This window comes from Miniopterus schreibersii (genome assembly GCF_964146895.1).
Source record: "Miniopterus schreibersii genome assembly, chromosome: X".
NCBI lineage: Eukaryota > Metazoa > Chordata > Mammalia > Chiroptera > Miniopteridae > Miniopterus > Miniopterus schreibersii.
The window spans coordinates 54,999,921-55,005,368 of NC_138104.1; the positions used below are offsets into that span (position 1 = coordinate 54,999,921).

At 39.0% G+C, this 5,448-nt stretch overlaps 1 pseudogene across 1 annotated transcript; it reads right to left on the reverse strand.

The window, feature by feature from the left end:
• Positions 1–3,004: 3,004 nt before the first annotated feature.
• On the reverse strand, positions 3,005–3,711 carry LOC308550965 (frataxin, mitochondrial pseudogene; annotated as a pseudogene). The gene has a single exon. The product of its transcript is annotated as a frataxin, mitochondrial pseudogene (transcript).
• Between the last annotated feature and the right edge of the window lie 1,737 nt (positions 3,712–5,448).

Sequence of the window (5,448 nt, forward strand, 5' to 3'; positions counted from 1 at the left end):
CTCTTGTTGAGTTGTATGGGTTCTTTGTACACTTTGGAAATTAATCCCTTATCAGATATATCCTTGGCAAATATGTTCTCCTATACCGTGGGGTTCCTTTCTTTTTTGAAGCTGAGTTCTTTTGCTGTGCAGAAGCTTTTTAGTTTGATGTAGTGTTATTTGTTTATTTTTTCTTTTGTTTCTGTTGCCCTAGAGGATGTATCAGTGAAAATTCCACTATGTGAAATATCTCTGATGTTACTGCTTGTTTTCTCCCACTGTTATTATGGTTTTGCGACTTACATTGAAGTCTTTTATCCATTTTGAATTTATTGTGTATGTAGGAAGTTGGTGATCTAGTTTCATTTTTTTGCATGTATCTGTCCAATTTTCTCAGCACCATTTATTGAAGACACTGTCTTTACTCCACTGTATACTCTTACCAGCTTTGTCAAATATTAACTGCATAGGTCTATTGTTGGGGTCTCTGTTCTGTTCCATTGATCTATGTCAATTGTACTAACACCAGGCTATTTTCATTATACTGGATTTGTAGTATACTTTGACATCTGGTAAAGTGATCCCTCCAACTCTGTTTTTCATTCTCAAATGGTTGCAGCTATTTGGGGTCTTTTATGATTCCATATAAAATTTTGGAATATTTGTTCTAGCTCTGTAAAATATGCTGTTGGTATTTTAATAAGAATTGGATTGAACCTAGAGATTGCTTTGGGTAGTACGGACATTTTAATGATATTAAATATTCCAATCCATGAACATGGTATATTCTTCCATTTGTTTCTATCTTACTCTATTTCTTTTTTCAGTGTCCTGTAGTTTTCTGAGTACAGATCTTTTACATCCTTAGTTAGTTTACTCCTAGATATCTTATTTTTTTAGATGCAATGGTAAATGGTACTGTTTTTTTTAGTTTCTCTTTCTGAGAGTATATTATTGGTGTATAAAAATGCCATTGATTTCCAGATGTTAATTTTGGATCCAGCTACCTTCCTGAATTCATTTATCAAATACAGAAGGACTTTTGTGGAGTTTTTAGGGTTTTCTGTGTACAATATCATGTCATCTGCAAATAATGACAGTTTTACTTCCTCCTTTCCAATTTGGATACCTATTATGTTTTCTTCCTGCTAAAGACTATGGCAAGGACTTCAGGTACTATGTTGAATAAGAGTGGTGAAAGTGGACATCTCTGTCTTGTTCCTATTTTTAAGGGAAAAGATTTTAATTTTGAACATTGAATATGATGTTGGCTGTAGATCTGTCATATATGGCTTTTATTGTGTTGAGGTATGTTCCCTCTATTCTAACTTTGCTGAGGTTTTTATCAAAAATGGGTGATGTTGGATTTTGTCAAGTGCTTTCTCCACATATATTGATATGATCATATGATTTTTGTCCGTTTTGTTTATGTGATGTACAACTTTTTTTTTTCTCCCACCAGACTAAACAATAATTTTATTTTTGAAAAAAGAAATATTTTAAATACCCATGGAACATTTGTTTACATTGTTTTATTGTTAATAAATCTAATAAATCTTTCTTTTGTAAGAAAATCATGGGTGTAACTTTGGATGAGTTTTAATGTTCTTGAAGGTATTAAAATGAGGTCATATGGTGTTGCAGGCCATCTTTGTCCATTCAGGCAGCTATAAAAGAATACCATAGGCTGGATGGTTTACAAACATCAGAAACTTATTTCTCACAGTTCTGGAGGGTGGGAAGTCTGAGATCAAGGTCCCAGCAGACTCATTGTCTGGTGAGGACCCACTTCCTGGTTCATAGACAGCTGTGTCCTCACATGGTAGGAGGGGTGAAGGAGCTCTCTGGGGTTTCTGTGATAAGGGGACTAATCCTCCTCCTGAACGCTGACCCTTTAAGACCTAATCACCTCCCAAAGGCCCCACCTTCTAATACCATCCCTTTGGGGTTAGGATTCAACATATGAATTTTGGGGGAACATAAACATTCAGTCTATAGCATAGGTTTAGCATAGTAAGGGCACAATAAAGGATGGTTATTATTTGGACATGAATTCAATGGACATTCGAGTAATTCTAATAACCATATATTTTACTCTATAGCTTTAAAAAATTGTTCCTGTCATCCCTCGTCTACCAGAGGTAATTAAAGCTGGCCTGTTAAGTTGCCCGACAGGAATGCTGAGTGTCTGAATTGGGAATCCTCTATACTCTATCTAGTTCAACTGTCTCATTTAACACACAGGAAAAGAGAGGTCCAGTGAGTGTGTTAAACTTGCCCAGAGATGGACAACACTTTGGACTGAGCCAAGTGCAAACCAGGGTTATTTGCATTAACACAAAGGTCTCTTCTATTCGTGTGGCCCTTCAAAATTTTCAAAGAGCCTCCTCAGCTCCCTTTCCTCATTTATTATACACCCACAAGCCCATATTTAAATGTGTGTGTACATACACATATATGTATGGGAGAAACAGCACCGTATCTCCGAGTCACCTCTTGCAGGCTAATACACCCTGGCACACACAAAGCACAGAGAGAATGGTCTTCCTTTGAGAATTCTCCAGTTGCCTTTGAGATTTCAATAGCAACAGGCTTAGAGGTGTTTATGTTTTCAAGAGGCGTGGGAACATTTCTAGGCTACTCTCCAGTGAGTCTCATTTTGAGACAGAATGGTGAGATAGGCCAGCCACTCTTCATGCAGTTTTCACTAAGTGCTTCAAAGAATGAATGGAGAAACCCATTCATTTCTCCTCAGAATTTTTCCTCATTATTTTTCCTTGTTGCAAGGTTATATATGAAGGTATGGGCATATAGGTATTATAAAGATATGGGCTATCATATCTTTATGGGAGGAAATCAGACAATAAATCCAAAAACTAAGGAAATTAAACATCCAAAGTCAGAGGTAGGGTGGGAGGTGAAATATTCTTTTCCCAGAGCTGTTACCCAGAATACAACTGTCCTCAAAAGCAGGAAGGGAACAAATTAGACATTCAGCTGCAGAAGGAAGCTGGGGTCGTGGCTTTCGAGAGTCTAATGTTTTTAGAACTGGGCTGGGCATCAGGTATCTTTTCCAGAATAGGCCAGAGAAGATAAGTCCAGTTTGGTTTTTAAGGCTTTGGTCATCTGTGTGGCCAGCAGCTCATGGAGGAACACGCCGTGGTGGGAGTACACCCAGTTTTTCCCAGTCCAGTCCTAGCGCTTGGGTCCACTGGATGGTGAAGATAGCCAGATTTGCTTGTTTGGGGTCGGCTTGTTGATCACATAGGTTCCTAGATCTCTGCCCAGATTAATTGTTAAAACACCACTCCCAAAGGAGACGTCATAGTCTTCCAATGTGTAAGGTTTGTCTGCAAGGTCTTCAAAAACCTCTGCCAAGGAGTCCAGGGTCTCCTCGGCCAGTTTTCCGTAGGTGGTCTCATCCAGAGAGCCTGGGTTGCCCTAAGTTCCTGTTGTCCTCAAGTTCATCAAACAGACATTCTGCTTTTTGACATTCAGCATCCGGTTGAGGCTGTGAAGGCTCAAACCCGCAAGGCTGGGCCCGCAGGCCCTGGGGGGCCCGGCACACAGGTGTTGCTGGCCGCTGAGTGGGACCTTCTTCGCAGCCAGGGGGCCGCAACTTGGGTCTGGGCCCAGCCGGGGAGCGCCCAGCGGGATAGGAGGCCCGCAGCCTAGCCAGGTCGAACGCCCACATGATCCCCGCCATCTGCCGCCGATGGGCCCTCCTGCCATCCCTCCTACATTTATTGATTTATGTATAATATACCAGCCTTACATTCCTGGAATAAATCTCACTTGGTCGTGGTGTATGGTCTTTTTAATGTATTGCTGGATGGTAGAATTTTGTTGATAATTTTAGAGTGCAGTAGATAAGGATGACAACTTGATGTGAAAGGCACCATGTTCATTAGGGATATTGGCCTATAATTTTCTTTCTTTGTAGTGTCTTCATCAGGTTTTCAGACTAGGATGATGCTGGCCTCATAAAAAGAGTTTGGAAGTTTTCCTTCCTCTCAAATTTTCTGGAATAATTTGAGGGAAATAGGTGTTAATTCTTCTTTGAATGGTAAAATTCACTTATTAATCCACCTGATCCCTGAGTTTTCTTTGCTGGGAGGATTTGGTTTACTGCTTCAATTTCCTTAATTTTTATCAGCCTATCAATGTTTTTTGATTCTTCCTGATCCAGCTTTGGAAGATTCTATGCTTCTAGGAATTTGTCTGTTTCGCCCAGGTTGTCCAGTTTGTTGGCATATACTGGCTCATATTATTTTCTTCCAATTGTTTTTATTTGTTGTGTTAGTTGTTATATTGCTTCTTTCATTTCTGATTTCATTTATTTTGGTCTTCTCTCTTTGTTTCTTGGTGAATCTGGCTAAAGGTTCATCAATCTTATTTATTTTTCAAAGAAGCAGCTCTTGGTTTCACTGATATTTTGGGGGCTTTTTTTGTTTTTTAGTCTCTATGTCATTAATTTCTGCTCTGATCTTTAAAATTTATTTCCTTCTACTTCCTTGGGGCTTTTCTTGCTGTTCTCATTCTACTTCTTTCAGTGGTTTTGTTAGTTTAGTAGAGCTTTTTCTTGTATCTTCAGGTATGCCTGTATCGCTATGAACTTTCCTCTCAGTACTGCTTTAACTGTGTTCCATAGATTTGGGGTTGTTTGTTCATTTTGTTTTTTTTCCGAGGGAGCTTTTGATTTCTTCCCTGATCTCACTGGTAACCCTTTCATTGTTCAATAACATGCTATTTAGCTTCCATGTGTTTGAATAATTGTGAGGGGTTTATTTTGTTTTTGTTTTTTGGGAGCTTTTTTTGTTTCTTTTTTTTAAATTTAATTTAATTTTTATTTTATCTTCATTGTTGAGACCATTACGGATGGCCCCTTTTAACCCTACTGATACCTTCCATCCCACATCCATCTCACCCCCAGGCCCTCCCCACACCAATGTCCATGTCCATGAGCCATGCCCATAAACATACAAGTTCCCTGATTAATCTCTCCCCATCCACACCTCTCTCCCTGCCTTCCCTCTGAGATCCCTGTTTGTTCCAAGCTTCTATGTTACTGGATCCACTTTGTTCATCAGTTTATTTTGTTTCTTATATTCCACATATAAGCAAGATCATTTGGTACTTGTCCTCCGACTGGCTCTTTTTACTTAGTATAATTGTGAGTTTTTTAGAGTGACTGATTTATAGTTTCATGGCATTATGATCAGAGAAAAGTTGATTTTGGTCCTAACATGTGGTCTATTTTTGAGAATGTTCCCTGTGTACTTAGGAGAATGTGTATTCTGCTGCTTTGGGATGAAATGTTCTATAAATGTCAATTAAATCCATTAGGTCTAGTGAGTCATTTGAGGTCGGTGTTTTCCTGTTGATTTTTTGTCTTGATGATTTGTACAGTGATGACATTGGGGTAGTCAAGATCTCACTATGACTGTGCTGCTGTTGATCTCCTCCTTA